Genomic DNA, 20,249 nt, shown 5'->3' on the forward strand with positions numbered 1-20,249 from the left:
CACGTGAGAATCGGTTTCAATCCCTGGGTCGGGAAGATACCCTGGAGGAGTAAATGGCCATACACTCCCGTATTCTTGCCTGAGAAATCCCATAAATGGAGAAGCCTGGGGGGCTACAGTCCACGGGGTCACAAAGAGCTGGACAGGACTTGCAACTGAGCTAGTACATACCCACATAACCATCTTCAGGAAAATTACCAGAATGTGCCATTGAATCTTTTACCATAGAAAGCAGAACTATTTATTTATCATCATGTTAGTTAAAGATGTTTGACCCAGTGCCTTTGTGTGAAGAGAGTACAGAATAGCAAAAACAGATTTCTCAATGTGTCTAAGGATGGCCTGATGATAAATGAGGGTTCTATTTAAATCCAAACTGGATGTTGTAATCATAGCTTGCTTTGGTTTAGCAGGTATACCTATATCCCCAAATTATTTTTAAAATTATTTGTGTCATTTTTAAGCAGAACAAAATCAGTATGTGAAGATATAATATAGAAGTAGATTTAAGAATTCTCTGTTCACTTTGTGTGTGTATGTGTAAATGTGTTTATGTGTGTGTGTGTGTTTGTTAAACTTTCCACTCACCCAGAATTCTTCCCTCTCCTTCTCTTTTTATTACACTGTTTTGGGTTTAATTCATATTATCCTTGTGGTACAAGTCAGTTTGCCAATACAACTTTATTTAGCATATTTCTCCTATTGCAGAGAAAAAGGTACCCTGTGTAAACTTGAGAATTATCCATTTTACTCAAGTGTCTAATACATCCTGAAACAAACTCATAGATCATAATAGAAAGAAACATTTAAAATCAGAGTCAATCTACACCACTGAAAATTATATATCAATAAAAGTGGATTATTTTTAAAAAAAATCAGCATTCTGTTTTCATCATTTGCAGACTGAGGCAATCTGAGAATAAGTAGGATTAATCAGAGTTGAGTCAACCTCACCTTTAGAAAATGGGAAGATAACCCCCTTTAGTAATAAAATCTCTCAAGTTGTCAAAATATTTTATTTTTTACTACTAAGGAAACTTTGGGTTATACATTGACAGTCTTCACTTTCACATTAAAGTGTAAATATTCATAGGAAGTAGTGATATGTTAAATTGTTATCACACTTTCAGGAAGTGTGAAATCTCAAAAGACAGCTTTAGGGTGTTATAAGGCCTACATTCAAATCCTGATGATGTGACTTATAGACAAATAGATGTGAGCAGGTCATCCCTCCTAGGTGAGCCTCCATTTTCTCAACTTATATATGTATTAAGAGTACTTGGCTCATCAAATCTCTTGGCTCAATTGAGATGATACACGGTCATTTGATTTATGACTGTAAATAGGCATATTGGAAAGTATTATAAATAGGCAATAGGAAAGTATTGGATGATTTAGCATTAGCATTTTTTATAATTAAATTTATTTTGAAGGATAATTGCTTTACAATATTGTGTTGGCTTTTGCCAAACATCAACATGAATCAGCCATGGTTTCCATGGATATGTGCATACGGACCTCCACTGGATATTTCCGGAGGCTTACTCTGTTTTTTTCATCAAAATGCTAATGCTATAGGTGTGGAGTAGGTCTCAGGAAATATCCAGTGGAGATCCATATATACATATGCATGGACACCTATGATTGGTTGAATTGCAGGGAAGCATATAAAAGAGGGATGAATGTGGGTGAGATGGAGAAGTACTGAAAATATTCCTTTTGTAATGCTCCTAACTGTCCTTACTGACGTACACAAGTTATGTCCACAAGATTTCCCCTCCTTTTTGATTAGAATTTCACTGGGACATTCTATGTATAGAGATTTAGAAGAGTTTTCTTTCTGTATAATTATGGTGCCTAAGACATATCTTCAGTAAGATTATTCTTAAATTTTCTTATCTTACAGATGCCTCTAAAGGAACATTTCTGGTAGATAGCTGCATGTGGTTCGAAAGAGAGAGCATACACTCCCACATTACATGGGAACCAGGTAAATGTTCTTCTCTTATTACTGTCATACTCTAAACAACAAAATTAAATATTTTTAAATTATAGAAGATATATTCAGATGTATTGTACATGACCTGGAAGAAGGTGACTGAGGCACTCTGTTCTATGGTCTGGGTAAGCCTGAGAGTTCCCTCCCCTTGCTAAGTCACTTCAGTCGTGTCTGACTCTGTGTGACCCCAGAGATGGCAGCCCACCAGGCTTCCCCGTCCCTGGGATTCTCCAGGCAAGAACACTGGAGAGGGTTGCCATTTCCTTCCTGAGAGTTCCCTCCCCTTACTCATGAACAAGTTTATTCACTGACTCCACACCTAAACAAGCACATGATGCTGGTTCATGTTGAACATGACCTGGACCTGGTTGGATCTCCTTGCTCCACACTGTTATGAAGTTATTGCATATTCCACAAGCAAATCCAAATGATGCATTAGTTATTTTCTTATTCATGCAGTCAGTAAATATTTAAGTGTTCACATGCCAGGCACTATTCTTCGAAAAGGAGACAAAGAAGTATGTTGCAAAAAGAGAAAGTTGTGGCTCTCATGGAGCCTACATTTGAATTTTCCTTTGTCTCTTCGTGAAGATATTCAGAACGTCCAATCATGGTGCTTTCCAAGACCACAGCCTCTGATGAAGGTGCAGCCTCAGGAGCAATGTTTTATGCTATGTATCTTCCTCTAAGATCTGGCCAATGACCTGTTCTGTGGAGATGTATTGAGTCTCATTTTTAATTTTTAAGAATATGAATCAAGGGACTTCCCTGATGGTTCAGCTGTTAAGACTCTGTGCTTCCACTGCAGGGGGTGAAGATTTAATCCGTGACTGGGGAACTAAGACCCCAAATGCCACATGGCCAAGGAAACACCTCCCCCCAAAAGAAAAAAAATCAACAATGAACCTCTGCCTACAGCGAAAAAGTTACATGACTCTGTAAATGTACCCCAATTCAGTGAATTGTACAAGTAAAGCAAGTGAATTATATGGTAGGTAAATTGTAACTCAATAAAAATTTCTAAAAAAAATATGAATTAAATGTACAGAGACAATACAGAGAACATAAGAAGACTGAAAGAAATGAAGTAAAGAGAGGTTATGAAAGACAGCAGAGGTCATATTAGGAGAAAGTAGAAAAGGCAGAAAAGAACAAACCATGATATTGAGAGTAGAAGTTGAGGAAACCAGCTGATGGAGACATGCTCCTGAGACCCCTCGAACTGTCTGGATTCTAGAGCTAGGCTGCCTTTGATCAAATCTTAAATCACTTCATCTACTTCTTGACCGTCATGTGATCTCTACTTTTCCCAAGAAGTATTCCTGAGAAGCCATGTGTATGTACTTTTGTAATAAACTCTGAGTACTGGAACCATCTTCAGGTAAATTTCTTCATCTTGCAACAAATAAGCAGCCTAAATTAACCAGAAGGCATATCTGCTAACAACACATATGATTCCTTCCTTCCATTTCGACTATGTACCCACTCACATTTTATTCATTTATTAACATGTACATTTACGCTGACACATAGGGAGAACAAAGTCCTAGAAAAAAAAACTCATTAGCAAATGAACAATGCTTCCTTGATAACACAGAAGCTATTGTTAAAAAATTTATTGGAGTATAGTTTCTTTACAATATTGTGTTTTTTCTGCTGTACAGCAAAGTGAATCAGCTATATATGTGCATACATCCCTTCCCTCTTGGGTCTCCATTCCCCCAGCCCATCCCACCATCTAGGTCACCACAGAGCACCACAGAGTACCACAGAGCTCCCTATGCTATAAAGAAGAGAGAGAAAAGTAAATATCATGCATTAACACATATATGTGGAATCTAGAAAAACAGTAAAGATGAATCTACTTGCAGGGCATCAAGAGAGATGTAGATATAAGGACACATTGGGGGCAGGGGAGGGGATGAATTGGGAGATTGGGATTGGCATATACACACTGCCATGTGTTAAATAGATAGCTAGTGGGACCTGCTATATAGCACAGGAAGCAATTTTAACGACAATTTATTTCAACTGGTCTATTCAAGAGGCTATCGAAACTGTTTTATAAACAAGTTTCCTTTATATGGGGTGGGTGTTCCCGGGTAGCTCAGCTGGTAAGGAATCTGCCTGCAAAGCAGGAGACCCCAGTTTGATTGCTGGGTTGGCAAGTTCCCCTGGAGAAGGAACAGGCTACCCACTCCAGCATTCTTGGGCTTCCCTGGTGGTTCAGAAAGTAAACAATCTGCCTGCAATACAGGAGACCTGGGTTCGATCCCTGGGTTGGGAAGATTTCCTTGGAGGAGGGCATGGCAGCCCACTCTAGTATTCTTGTCTGGAGAATCCCCAGGGACAAAGGAGCCTGGTGTGTTACAGTCCATGGGATCACACAGAGTCAGACACGACTGAAGTGATTTAGCATCAACAGCAGTGCTGTGCTTAGTCGCTCAGTTGTATCCGACTCTGTGCGACCTGGTAGAGGTTCCTCTGTCCCTGGGATTCTCCAGGCAAGAATACTGGAGTGGGTTGCCATTTCCTTCTCCTTGCTGTATTCTACTCACTACTGTTTCTGAAGCGGGTCTCTTAGGGAGTCTTCTCTGATCTTATCTAATTGACCTGATTTATTAAATTTCTCTTCTGCAAAGACCAGCTCCATATTACTCATGTCATTGTTGAGGATGAAACAAACTTTAGATTTGTAGAAGTCTGGGTCACCTGTTTCAAAGTACTTGTAATGCATATGTAGTACTATGATTTGGGCCAAGAAAGAACGGGTGAAGCAAGCTTGGACCAAGGCAGGACTCATAGAGACACTTGCCCACCAGGCGCCCTGCAAACTCATACGTCTTTAGGAGCAGATGAGTGGGACAGTTAGGGTTGGGGTGCACTAGTGCCTGGTTGGTGTCACTGAATCGGGTGAAGAGCTGATTGGTGGTGTTAAATAGTGCTTTGCAGATTAATTCAAACCATTCCCAATGAGGCCCTTCCCAGTCTGGAGTTTCTTCATCCGGAAAAACCACTTCAAAGTTCTTGCTCCAATCTGAGATGGAGAAATTCCGACTGGCTTTCAGAGACGATTCCTACAAGGCATGTCTGCTGACCTTCAGGGTGACTTTAGAATGTGGTCTTTTCATATGTGCCTGCGGGAGCTCTCGATGGAAAACATTCACCTTGTCTGAAAGGTCTTGGACCCTCCTGTGTTCTTATGGAGGGAGTGGATGAACGTGGCCGCTGAGATGTTCCTCTCCTTAGAGATGAGCTCCACAGGAGGCTGAATGCCATCATCCACCACAAGGGTGAGCAGCTTATGGACAGGGACAAGGCTGAGGTATGAAAATTTGGTTCCGGGGCACAGCTGGAAGGTGTAAAGGCGCCAGGAAACGATTTTCAGGTAGAACTCCTTCTCTGAGAATTGCTTTGGTGACACGTAGCAGTGCACATTCTTCAGTTTCTTCACTGTCTCAGGGGTGTAACACTCAGAGGGTGAATCTTCATCTTCCTCCTCCAGAGCTGTGGAGGGCCGGTGCTGGGCAGAGCTCGTGTGCATGGGCAGGAGGTGCCATGGCATGCTGGTGCAACTGGCAGCATTATACAGATAAGCTTCAAAGTAAATGCTCACTCCTGAGGTGGACACGTGGCGTTCAACATTATTCCTCTCGTTCTCACTTAGGACAATGATGTCAAATTCACCATTGTTGATTGGCTGGTTTCGGTATGAGATGTAAGCGTGGAAGCAGCCCCAAGAGTGCAGGGTGAGCCGCAGGAACATCTGGAAGGTCTGCCTGTTGGACGTCACCAACTTCTCAAATGAGACACCGGTACTCTCTTTTTCCAGAGGACCAAGCTCATGAATGGACAGGCTGTAGTTGTGCTCATCTCTCAAGGACGTGCACAGCACAAGATCCTTTATATGACAAGCACAGCACAAGCCCAGCAAAGTATGCTTTATATGACACTAAGAACAGAATGATAAAACATCTTAGATCTATGAAAGCTATGGGAAATATTGAAAATGTCATGATAGTTCAAGACTTTGGATTCCTTTCAACTTGTCCCACAATAGTACAATGTAGCAGAAATAGAGGTGGAGAAGTCAGAGCTGTTTAGAGACTCCAGATTTTCCCTGGTTGGCACCAAATAAATAGACACACACACACAGCAAATCCAAGAAAGATGTAAACTTTTATGTAAGTCTACATAAAGAAAAAAACTTGAGATATACCAAAACAGTAAAGACCATTACTCATAAAAGCATAGAATAAAGACAGCATGGGACTCACACAAACACACACACATGTGCACATACACACTCAAGAGTTTCTAAAACTTGGGTGATGCAGGCCAGACCACAAGACTGAGAGATCATGTTTCTAGCCTCAGTCTGGGTGGAGAGAAAATCAGAAATAAAAATCTGGCTTCTGCACTATGTTACTTGTTGATACACTCTGCTCTGCCCTGATAACTGTATATATTTTGTTCTCGCGCCATACTGTGGCTTCAGCCATTCTCAAAGAAAATTTTTAATCTTCACAGAGATTTGAAAATCACTTGAGGAATATTTACACAAATCTGGGCAGAGTGCCCCCCTATTTTGCTACATTTATTTAGTATCCAGAATGAATTGAGGGGGTAAATGGCTGCCACAGTTGATGCAATTTCAATCTAGGTATACTGTGCATTATATAAGCACATATCTGAACCTTCACTCTGAATGTTTTAAAAAATCAGTAAGGGTAAAACATAGCACTGCATCAACACCTGATAAAAACGTGAGAGTGGGACAGAAGATGTGATGCCTTTTTATATATTGTGACAACATAAACAATATACATAATAGAATAATCCCAGGCCCTTCAGACACCAACATGACGATTACTTCTCTCCTTTCTTCACCTATTTCTATCAGGCCTATCTCCAAAAATGTGATAACATCCACGTCTGTTGGAACCATTTTATTCTCTCTCTCTCTCTGCAGTCAACTAAATGACAAGAAGGGTTTCCCCGGTGGCTCAGATGGTAAAGAATCTGCCTAAAATACAGGAGACCCAGGTTCGATCCCTGGGTTGGGAAGATTCCTTGGAGAAGGGAATGGCAACCCACTCCGGTATTCTTGCCTGAAGAATTCCATGGACAAAGGACCCTAGTGGGCTACAGTCGATGGCATCACAGAGTTGGACATGACTGAGCAACTAACAATTTCACTTTCAAAGGACACAAAAACCGTAAATAAAGCTTGAGAAAGATTCTTTTTAAGTGGTTCTATACACAGTGTCAAAATATAGACCTTAATTTTTTTCCAAAATAATTAATGAAAATATAACAACTAATAATCCTGAGCAACATAAAGGTTCAAAACTATTTAGTGTCTGTCAAATGTCATGAGGACTTTTATGTAATGTAATCTGCAAATAAAAATATAAAGCCTATTTTAATTATTCTATTATGTCCTTCTCCTTTTATATGATAAAAATGTCAGGTTCTATTTCTTTCTCACAGTAAATAGAATTTTATTTGTGCATTGGAGTCTTTCAATGTCATTTCTTATTCTCAAAGACTGAAATTAATTTCCTTTTTGATTATCATTGTAGACCCTTTACAATCAATCTAATGAGATGGTTGGATGGCATCACCAACTCAATAGACATGAGTTTGAGCAAACTCCGGAAGATGGTAAAAGACAGGGAAGCCTGGCTTGCTGCAGTCCATGAGGTTGCAAAGAGTTAGACACAACTGAGTGACTGAACAACAACAATTCAATCTAAAACTTACATCAGTGTAAGAAAAACAATTTCCCTTTGGCAAAGGGATTGTGTAAAAGCAGGAAAAATCGGGCAACTTGTATATAAGAACAGTTATTGTGTGTATGTACTACTGACATTTTTTTCAAGTTCTTGGATGCTAAATTTTTCAGTTTATGTTCTGCACAAAATGCCTTAAGAACAAATTTTTATTTTTTTTTATTTTTTAATGCTATTTTAATTTATATTCTTCTATTACTGTTTTTTTAAAATTTTATTTTATTTTTAAACTTTACAATATTATATTGGTTTAAATTTTTAGAATTCTTTAATTTTTCTTTAGAGTGATGAACTCTATTATTCCTAGTGTTTATCTAACCAGTAAGTGAAAAGGCAGTAGGACATCGTGTTTAGGGAAGGCAATCCAATGGCCAGATTTTCTAGGTTAGAATCTCAGCTCTACCACTTACTTGTAGGCTGACAACTTGGACAAGTTATATAACATTTTTTTGATTTCTATTTTCTCACATTTAAAATAAAGATAATAATAATAATAATAATTTTATGTATCCCTGTGAGGATGAAATGAATTAAAAATACATAAAGTGCTTAGCATACTGCCTGTTGCCTGGAAGATGCTAAATAAGCACTCAATAAGACTGTCATTATTGCTGTAATTGCTGCCATTGTTATTATTATTAAGCAGTACTTACTCTGATACATTGTTCTTGGAAATGCAAAATTTAAAATCAGTATGTTTAAATCATATTACCCATTTCATTTGATATTAAACTTAGTCATCCTAAACCCAGCAGTTACACTCTTATTTACCCGAGAAAAGAAAACATATGCCCATACAAAGACTGTATGTGAAAACTGATATCACTTTCATTTATAACCACCTCAGTCATGAAAAATAACAATAATCCTTTAAGTCATGACTAGATGAGAAAGTTGTGGCATACCCACACAATGGAATAACACATCAAAAATTTAAAAAAGAATGACCACTGATACAAGTAACACCATGAATGAATCTCAAAAGCATTACACTCAATGAAAGAATCCAGGAAGAAAGAAAGAGCTACTCATTATAAAACTTGATTTTATTGATGTTCTAGAAAAGGTCAAAGTATAGGGACAGAAATCTATCTGATTTAAGTTTACCAGGGAGATTGACTACAAAAGGACATAAAGAAACCTTTTGTGGTAATGGAACTATTCTGTCTTCATTCTGGTGATCATCACATTACTTTATCTTTTAAAACTCATGGAAATATATGACTAAAAGAGTGACCTTTAGTGTATATACATTATACTTCAATAACTGGTCTCCTGCATTGGAGGCAGACACTTTACCCTCTGAGCCACCAGGGAAGCCACAGTGTATATACATTACACTTCAATAACCGGACATTCAGAAAATGGAGATCATCGCATCTGGTCCCATCACTTCATGGCAGATAGATGGGGAAACAGTGGAAACAGTGGCTGACTTTATTTTTTGGGGCTCCAAAATCACTGCAGATGGTGATTGCAGCCATGAAATTAAAAGATGCTTGCTCCTTGGAAGGAAAGTTATGACCAATCTAGACAGCATATTAAAGAGCAGAGACATCACTTTGTCAACAAGGTCCATCTAGTCAAGGCTATGGTTTTTCCAGGAGTCATGTATGGATGTGAGAGTTGGACTATAAGGAGAGCTGAGTGCCAAAGAACTGATACTTGTGAACTGTGGTGTTGGAGAAGACTCTTGCAAGTCCCTTGGACTGCAAGGAGGTCCAACCAGTCCACCCTGCAGGAGATCAGTCCTGGGTGTTCATTGGAAGGACTGATGCTGAAGCTGAAACTCCAGTACTTTGGCCACCTGATGCAGAGAGCTGACTCATTTGAAGAGACCCTGATGCTGGGAAAGATTGGGGGCAGGAGGAGAAGGGGACGACAGAGGATGAGATGGTTGGATGGCATCACCGACACAATGGACATTGGTTTGGGTGGACTCCAGGAGTTGGTGATGCACAGGGAGCCCTAGCGTGCTGCTGTTCATGGGGTCGCAAAGAGTCGGACATGACTGAGCGACTAAAATGAACTGAACATGACATTAAAAAATGAAAACAGGAATACATACATGCCAAGTTACTACATAAAGTAATGAGGAAATATTAATGTTGTCTTCTGAGGGCCTATATACACTCCCATAAGCTAAAATGTAGACAATGACTGGAGACTTTGGTTTACCTTAAAACATAATGTCACAAACAAGCTATATTCACAAAGTTTATGGTTATGTCTATGATGTTGCTTCCTGAGCCAGGATATAAAGTTAGACCTGCTCAAAGTCTAAGCTCATCACAGTCCTCAGGCTCTTGGTCAGAGAATTTGACTCATGAGAGAGAATCCTGAAAGCTACAAAGTCTATTCTAATTTACAGTTATTGATAGAGGTCAATTCAGCAGCTTGAAGGGGTAAAAGAATCAGGGTTGATGAGCATTCAGCTAAGAAAGGAAGCTCCTTGTACCAAATACAAAACAGCCTATTGGCACTGAATTCATGAACTATGCAGTTTGGAGTCAGAAAATTTTGTTGACAACATCCCAATAAATATTGCCGTGGCAATTAAAAAATAAACATTTTGGGGGTCAAATATTTCTCTGAACTGGCTATTCATATAGCATCAATTCTTACTGAATTGTGTCTTTTAGCTTTGATACTTTTTACTTGGAAGTCTTTTTTGCAAGCATTTCAGTAAATTATATAGCATTCTTTCAATTTACTTTGTTCTTATCTAATTTTTCTTCTTAAATACAAGATACAAATGATTATTTCATTATTGTTATTACATGCCAGATGCTCCTGTAATTGCTTTTGTAGACTTTCTTAATTGGTATACTTTTCTTTCTTTTTTCTCATTTTTCCCCCTTTACTCTTTTTTTTTTTCCTGTTACTACCTTAGTGGCATTTGATATTCACAATAAGTCAAAGTTTGATATGTGATGTAATTTTTAAATTAATAATTATAATTTTTAGGGATTAAAAGTGTTCTATAATATTACAAAAGTAAAAAAATGGAATAACTCATTAAAAGACTATAGGTTATGAAGTTTTCAAAAATTAATCTCAAACTATCTTGATCATTCTATTATATATAATATTTTGGCTTATATATATGTATACATATATACATAGCATCAGTGTGCTGTACACTGGAAATTAACAGGACATTATAATTCAACTACATTTTGCTACCATTTACTGATTCGTTCAACATTTGTTCATAGTGATTATGATAGTTTGGAAAGATCATTATCAAAATGTATCTAAAATTTCTCATGGCTAATTTAGGGATATATATATATATATATAATTCATACTAAAATATATTTTTAAAAGTAAGCTCATTTGTCATGAAAAAATGTATTTGTACAGTTTATAAAATTTCAGTATTAGCACTTCTCTAATTTTTATGTTTTATCTTTATGTTAATAATATCAAGATTATATAATATTTTTTTTACCAAATTGCATATAGATACTCCAAGTTCTTTCCACTTTATTCCTGGTGGCTATATAAATATTTTTATGGGTTCTGTGTGAAATAGGTTGAGATAACTTTGTCAAAAGAGTAGGAAATAAACTTCAGAACATTTAACTGTCTGAAGGGATTTCACACCTAAATGGAGATTAAACCATCCTATTAATTTGATAATTTTCTACTCTGAAAAATATTTCATATATTTAGTACACAGTCCTAATCTTGATACACTTTAAAATATGTTAGGAAATAAAATAGTTGATGTGAGAAAACCATGACAACTATTTTGAATTAATTCTATTGCAGAGAATTGTTGGCTGCTTACTAATGACTGCCTCTAGCTCCAATCACAGTCTGAGTAAGAGAAACAAGAGCATACTTGTTCAATGTCCATCTCTCAAAATATATTTCCCTCCAAAAAGTTTCTAATTACTGCTACACTGCTTACTGAACCATGTACTTTCAAAAGATGAATGCTAAAATATTTATGATGAACCAGGGTTCATTAATGGAATCCTGATTGATTAAATATTATCAACACATGTATAATTTAAATAGGCTATACATTATTATACTGGATTTGAAATGCAGAGAATAAGCACTCTCTTTGCTATTGGGCTTTCCTGGTGGCTCAGACAGTAAAGCATCTGCCTGCAATGCAGGAGACCCAGCTTCAATTCCTGGGTCAGGAGGACCCCTGGAGAAGGAAATGGCAATCCACTCCAGCACTCTTGCATGGAAAATCCCATGGACGGAGGAGCCTGATAGGCTACAGTCCATGGGGTCGCAAAGAGTCGGACACGACTGAGCGACTTCACTTCACTTTGATATTAAATCTAAAATTTTTCCTAAAAGTTAATGCATTCTAAAAATAAAAGTTAGGTAAAATAAAATCATTACAGTAATATTTTTTGTTGTTGTTTTTAAAAATGTTTTGACTGCTGGGTCATATGGTAGCCTGATTCCTCCAGTTTGGTTTTTCTTTTTCAATATCACTTTGGCTATTTGTGGTCTTTTGTGTTTTGATAAAAATTGCAAATTTTTTGTTCTAATTCTGTGAAAAATACCATTGGAAATTTGATAGAGATTGCATTGAATCTGTAGATTGCTTTTGGTAGTAAAGTCGTTTTACAATACTGATTCTTCCAAGAACATGGTATATCTCTTCATCTGTTTGCATCATCTTTGATTTCTTTCTCCAATATCTCAGTTTTCTGAATATAGGCCTTTTGTTTCCTTAGATAGGTTTATTCTGAGGTATGTTGTGCTATTTTGTGTGATGGTAAATTGGATTATTTCCTTAATTTCTCTCACTCCTAGGCATATATTGAGAGAAAACCATAATTCAAAAGGAGGCATGCACTCTGGTGTTCACTGCAGCACTATATACAAATAGCCACGCATGGAAGCAACTTAAATGTCCTTTGACAGAGGAATGGATAAATGTGGTACATATATAAAATGAAATATTTGTTGTTATTTAGTTGCTAAGTCATGTCCAACTCTTTGTGACCCCATGGACTATAGCTTTCCAGTTTCTTCTGTCCATGGAATTTTCCAGGCAAGAATACTGGAGTGATTGCCATTTCCTTCTGCAGGGGATCTTCCCAACCCAGGGATCAAACTTCTATCTCCTGAATTGTCAGGTGGATTCTTTACTGCTGAGCTACCAAGGAAGCTAACAATAGAATATTGCTGCTGCCCAGTTGCTTCAGTCGTGTCCGACTCTGTGTGACCCCATGGACTGCAACCCACCAGGCTTCTCCGTCCATGGGATTCTCCAGGCAAGAACACTGGAGTGGGTTGCCATTTCCTTCTCCAATGCATGAAAGTGGAAAGTGAAAGTGAAGTCGCTCAGTCGTGTCTGACTCTTCGCGACCTCATGGACTGCAGTCTACCAGTCTCCTCCATCCATGGGATTTTCCGGGCAACAGTACTGGAGTGGGGTGCCATTGCCTTCTCCAACAATAGAATATTACTCAGCCATAAAAAGGAAAGAGTGCCATTTGCAGACACATGGATGAACCTAGAGATTATTATTCAGAATGAAGTAAGTCAGAAAGAGAAAAACAAATATAATGTTGCCTATATGTGGAATCTATAAAAATGGTACAGATAAACTTATTGGCAAAGCAGAAATAGATTTGCAGATGAATAGAGAAAAAAGTTATGATTACTAAGAGGGAAGGAATGAGTGGGGAAAATTGGGAGATTGGGATTGACATATATACACTACTGTGTATAAAACAAATTAGTTTCATAGATAACTAATGAAAACGTACAGTTAAGCACAGGGAACCCTACTGAGTGATCTGTGGTGATCTAAAGGAGAAGAAAATGTTTAAAAAATGGACATATGTATACATGTAATTGATTCACTTTGCTGTACAGCAGAAACTAACACAACATTTTAAAGCAACTATACTCCAATAAAAATTCATTAAAAATATCAATGAAACAACTTTCTAGACCTAAATCTATTTCAAAGATCTCAATCAATTATAATTAAGAAAAAAATAATGTTTTGAATCATACATATACTTTTTTCCTCTTAAAATCTGGAACACCTCCTATTAATTTTGATGAGAGTGGCAGACACATTCTTCTTCAAGTTTATTCTTCTCTTTTATTTAGATACAAAAAATAATTTTTATAGCACTTGAGATTAAATCCTTAGGAATGACAATATATATATATATATATATATATATATATATATATATATATATATATATACACAGAATTATAGTAACCACTGACACTATTGAGTCTCTAGAAGGAACAATAATAATTTAACCTGTATAAAATACTGACCAAATTGAATAAAGGAATTGGATTGAAAGCATCTTATAATACTATTTTTTTTCAACAAAATCCTGGCTTCCTGACACCGTGAATGTCTTCTTAAATGGAACAAACTTCCTGTTAAACTTGTATCAGAGGGTTGCCCTTCTTTTGAGAGCTCCTAAGTAGGCCAAGAGTAGAGTGAATGTAAGATAATTGAACTCTCCTTGACATAACTTTTACTACTTCCCTGAGCTTATTTCTCTGAGGGGAGGAGATTCCTCCTTAAAATACTACTTTTAAAAAGCTGATTAATTCTAAAATCTGAAGCCTAAAGAAAGGAAGAAACTATTGTGCAAATCAGAACTCATGGTGATTTCAAACCACTGTAAAACTTGACATGAAAGTTAAAAATAAATCTATATTTTAGGAAAACATATTGGACCATTGTAAAGAAAATATAACAACTTCTCAGTTTAAAAAAACACACAAAAAACTTACTTTTAATATTCTCCTATAGATGATGATTTCATTTGAACTAAGTCCTAATAATATGTGCTAATGAGTAAGATGCCATTTTAAAAATATTAAATGAAACAGATGAACTATGGTTAGCTTGCATTTAGAAAACTGTTATCCTTCAGAGCAATTATATATTTCTACAACAATGGGCAAATCCTTTTATTTTTAGTCTACCAATCTGTACTATGTTTGGTTTGTACTTTTTGATGAACATTAACATTTTATACTAAAAATGATCATTCCCCTTTGCCAGGGACTTATACTTTCTATCTAATTTCAACACGGATAGTTGCAGTATCTTCAGTGTTTCATTTCAATGTATTTATATCCAGTGTTTACTCCCAAAGAACTAGAAGACTTAGTAAACTCAATATTATTTATTTATTTTGCTTTGATCTGTAGGTTGTCATGTAAACTAAGCAGCACATTTCTTTCTCACTTACATATGGGCTTGCTGACTGACGGAGTTCTCAGATTTCTTTGTGGCTAAGGAAGGCTATTTTTGATACAGTGTGAGATATTTTAAAAGAGTGTTTGAAGTGTTAAAGCAGATATCTGGGCCAACAAAAATGAAGATCATGTTCTTAATTTTGATCATTCCAAAAACTTCAGGCTGAGTTTCCTGGTATCAGAAGAATCATTGTGAAAAGTCAGGGTAGTTATAAAAAGATGGTTTTAGCATTTGGGGTTATAAAATTAGCTTTCAAAATTAAAACGTTATCCCATGCCCGTAGTGTGATTTTTAGTGTTTATTTTTCTCTCTTATTAGACATATTGGTATCACCTTTTTTGTCTTGTACCCTGATTTTCTGATTAGGTAAATCTCTTGAGTTTTCTTATTCTAGATTCTTGATGTGTCTTAGTATAAAGATACTAATTCTGTGCATTTAAAGTATGCAATATAATGATTAATCTACGTGTCATCGTTAATCTCTAAATCATAACATTGGCACAGACTGCTCCATTCATGTTAGTTACTGCTCATAAAAGTCAAAGTGAGATCAAATTGATCAGACTGAGAAGCAACGAAAGCTGATATACTTTATAACAGATACAAATGAAAGGTCATCAGCTTTATTCAATTTATCAGGAAAGAAAGACCAGATGAGACACTGAGACAAATGACAAGCCAGGGGTCAATGACCTGTTAATACTGCCCAAGGTAATATAAATATCAAACGTCTGCATAGGTAACAGCTTCTGGTCCTTCCTCCTTCTCTTCCCTTTTCTATCCTTCCCTTCCCTCCTTTCCATTCATTTTTGCTGACAAAAAGTAGCATAAGAATTATCAAAGCCGGTCAAAGACACATCCTATGACTTAAAAAGTATATTCCCTCTTGGAATTTATACATAAGATAATCAAAATAAATTTGCAAGAATGTTCATAAGAAGCTAGATTGCTAACAGGCCCAAACTAACATATATGTGGAGTACATCGTGCAAATGCTGGGCTGGATGAATCACAAGCTAAAATCAAGATTTCTGGGAGAAATTTCAACAACCGCAAATATGCAAATGATACCACTCTAATGGCAGAAAGCAAAGATGAACTAAAGAGCTTCTTGATGACTGTAAAAGAGGAAAGTGAAAAGCTGGCTTAAAACTCAATGTTCAAAAAATTAAGATTATGGCATCCAGTCCCATCACTTCATGATAAATAGGTGGGGGAAAAGTGGAAGCAGTGACAGATTTTCTTTTCTTGGGCTCCAAAATCACTGTGGACAGTGACTGCAGTCACAAAATTAAAAGACACTTGTTCTTTGGAAGAAAAGCTATGACAAATCTAGACAGTGAATTAAAAAGCAGAGACTTGACTTTGCCAACAAAGTTTCATATAGTCAAAGCTATGGTTTTTCCAAGTAGTCATGTATGGATGTGTGAGTTGGACCATAAAGAAGGCTGAGAGGTAAAGAATTGATGCTTTTGAACTGTGGTGCTGGAGAAGACTCTTGAGAGTCCTTTGGACTGCAAGGAGATCAAACCAGTCAATCCTAAAGGAAATCAGTCCTGAATATTCATTGGAAGGACTGATGCTGAAGCTGAAGCTCCAACAGGTTGGCCACTTGATGCAAAGAGCCAACTCACTGGAAAAGATCTTGATGCTGGGAAAGATTGAAGGCAAAAGGAGAAGAGGGCAGCAGAGGATGAGATGATGGAGGGCATTACCAACTCAGTGGACATGAATTTGTGCAAGCCTCAGGAGACAGGGAAGAACAGCGGAACCTGGCTTGCTGCAATCTATTGGGTTGTAAAGAGTCAGACACAACTTAGTGACAGGACAACAACAAAAAGTGCACAAACGATTAATAACAGCAAAATGCATAAGTTTGGATACATTCGTACAGTAAAATGCTACATATAACATGGATAACTCACACCCGCACATAATGTTGAGTTTATATGTATTGTATGATTTCATTTCTATAACATGCAGAAGCAGCAAAACTCATCCACAGTGATAAATATTAAGATAGTTCTTATGTTTAGTGGAGTCAGTAACTAGAGTAGGGCATGAGAGGCACTTCTGGGGAACCACTGAAGTTCTATTTATTGAATACACAAATTGTGTTTACTGTGAAAAAGTCACTAAATTATACACTTGGGATTTGTATGCTTTCATATATATGTCATACTTCAGTAAATATATATGTTATACTTAAAATCACATGCCTGTATAGCAAATTTGAATAATATTTTTTAAAAAGCCTCATAAGCATAATTACTATTAAACTTCCAGTCTTTGAAATAAATGTAAATATAATGCACAGACATAAATTTGGAATATCTATTTTCTATCTCTCTATCCCTCATGTTTTATTATACTTAATGCTGTATAAACTATTTATACCTGTCTTTTAAGCAACATTTTTAATATTTCATTATATCAATGTATAATTTAAATATCTGTCTTTTATTCATTCCTTTTTACTCTTGGAAGGATAATTAATGAGTCAAAGACATATCCAATTTCAAGAGTCTTGATATTCTAAGGCTCTGAATATTGACAACCAAAATATCTATTCCAATTAGTATTAACAGTAACATAGTAGTATATTTTTTTAATTCATTACAAAAGAATATCTTTCTCCCTTAATGCACTTTTAGAAATTTAAATGTGTAATATTAAAATATGGTATTCTTTAAATCAAATATGGATAATTAAAAATTGGGATATGTATATTGTAAAATCTTTTTATCTATATTAAATAAAATATTCTGACCTATGGCAATTTGTACTTCAAGTATAGATGTCAAATTGCTTGATGTGAATTCTTAACCATCTATGTAGAATCCAGTGAAGGGAACTCAATAGTTCATTTTCAATTTTGTAGGAAGGAGGGACAGTAAGTTATTTCCTCCCCACCCCAAATTATAATCATGCATTTACTTACATTATGTTGATCAGAATCCTTCATTTTCATTTAAATTAAGATAAAATATTTAGCTATGTATAAAAATTTTCAACGATTTAGGTTTTTTTTCTCTTGGCTCCTGTGATTGCTGCTTGATTTAATAACCAGTAGACGAAAATAATTCATTTATTGGGTGAATTCTAATGATGCCTGCAGCTGTTTTTTAATATTTGAAATGGCTATGAAATCACTAACTTAAGCATCAATTATTAAGTCACTGCAGACTCAGGGAGCTTAGAACCTAGGTGGGTCACTAGGATAGCAAGGCTATCAACAGATTGAAGTGAAAGACAGAAGAGTAAACGAAAAAATCTGTTCAGTTTTCCACATCTATATCATCAGTGTCTTAATGCTTAGATGGGTGAAAGAAAACATGCATTTGTGTTTTTGAAATATTTTTTAGAAATAATACATTAAGAATGTTTTGGTTAGGCATGCCTGTGAAATAATAATTTATAAATATTAGAATTACCATATGATCCAGTAACCCTACTCCTGTGCCTGTATACAGACAAAACTATAATCCAAAAAGATAAATATACACTTATATCCATAGAGGCATGTTCACAATAGCTAACACATGTCCATCAACAAATGAATAAAGAACAAAGATGTAGTACATATGTATGATGGAATACACTCAGCTAAAAAAAGAAAAAGAAATGAAATAATGCCTTTTCCAGCAACATGGATGGAACTAGAGATTATCAGACTAAGAAAAAAAAGAGAGAAAGACAAATATATGATATCACTTATATATGGAATCTAAAATATGACACAAGCAAAGCTATCTGTGAAATTCTACCTAGGAAACAGAAACAGATTCACAGACATAGAGAACAGACTTGTGTTTCCCAAGGAGGGGAGTAGGGGAGGGGTGGACTGGGAGTTTGGGGTTAGCACACACCAACAAATATGTATAGAATGGATAAACAACAAAGTTCTGCAATGTATACATATAACTATATTCAGTATCCTGAGATAAATCAAAATGGAAAAGAATATAAAACATAATGCATATATATGTACAACTCAATCCTTTGCTGAACAGCAGAAATCAACACATTATAAATCAACTATATTTTAATAAAAAGTCATCTGTAATAACTCATAAATATTCATCACTTCTAAGTATGGAACTAATAGACCTTGGAAAAATATGTCTAAAAGACTTATATAAAGTAATTATTCTGGTTTACAAAGTGAAGGCAGCAAAATTTAATACTGGAGAATATTACAGTTGATAGTTACCATAAGTCACTAGAGTCCTACATACTTGTTTTCACCCTTCAATTTTAGAAAAAATGCTTCAGAGTAAGGCAGCCTAGGGAGAATATATTGGTGTGAAATTCACATTTCCCCTAATTTCAAGAAAAAGTATCGAAATACCCAACAGAAATTAATTTATAAGAAAGCATTAATATCATAATCCCTTTTTAGGCATGCCTATGTTCTTCATCATGTACTAAGTAAATTGAAAAGCACTTGTCTTTTGTCTTTGTTTTCTAAAATCAACAATTATCTGACACAAAAGAAAATTCTTTCCACAGCTAGTGTACACAAGAGAACTGATGAAGTGACAACAGAAACAAACTTAATGATTACAATATTAGCAAGATTTAGAATTAATTTCACATACATAGTTTCCAAAATCTCTCCTCTTTATATCAATATACTATTTTAAGATTTTATTATAAATCTGTCTTTTAAACACTTACTGAAAATATCCAGTTCTGCAAATAGTTCTTGAGTAGTTATCCCTTTTTATGTTCATTATTAGTTAAAGAGATAGCCTAAATATATCAATTCTAATGCAAGAGCTAGAAGGAAGATTATAGAGAAAGTGAGAGAAGAAGACAAGGAGAGAGAGACAATATTTTGATGGACAAAAGATCTAGGAAGATTTCACAGAGAGGTAACATTTGAGCAGACTTTGAAACGTACCTAGGACTCCAATGTATTGAACTGAAAGACAGAAGGTATTCCAGGTATGGGGAGTGAATGGGGAAAATCTGTTCAATACTCTGTATCTACAACACCAGGGTCTCAATTCTGAATCCCATCCAAGCCATCTTTCACACTGCTGTGAGATCTTTCAAGGAGGGAAATATTAATGACATCAAGTCATGCTCCCCACTGGTTCAAAATGCATAAACCCCCTTTAGTATGGCATGGAAACTCTTCAGTATATTTTACAATCAACTGGACCAAATATATCTCTTCAGCCCCATCTCCCCATCTCCTGCTATTTGCCCTCTCTCTCCC

The 20,249-nt window shown here is 36.0% G+C and overlaps 1 protein-coding gene and 1 pseudogene across 5 annotated transcripts in view; both read right to left on the reverse strand.

Annotated features, from left to right (window-relative positions):
• LOC109562199 (apoptosis-resistant E3 ubiquitin protein ligase 1 pseudogene) overlaps window positions 1–6,947 on the reverse strand; it is a 32,153-nt pseudogene extending 25,206 nt beyond the window's left edge.
• ROBO1 (roundabout guidance receptor 1) overlaps window positions 1–20,249 on the reverse strand; it is a 1,292,670-nt gene that overhangs the window by 949,777 nt on the left and 322,644 nt on the right. The window lies entirely within an intron of this gene.

Source organism: Bos indicus, chromosome 1, assembly GCF_029378745.1.
Source record: "Bos indicus isolate NIAB-ARS_2022 breed Sahiwal x Tharparkar chromosome 1, NIAB-ARS_B.indTharparkar_mat_pri_1.0, whole genome shotgun sequence".
Classification (NCBI taxonomy): Eukaryota; Metazoa; Chordata; class Mammalia; order Artiodactyla; family Bovidae; genus Bos; species Bos indicus.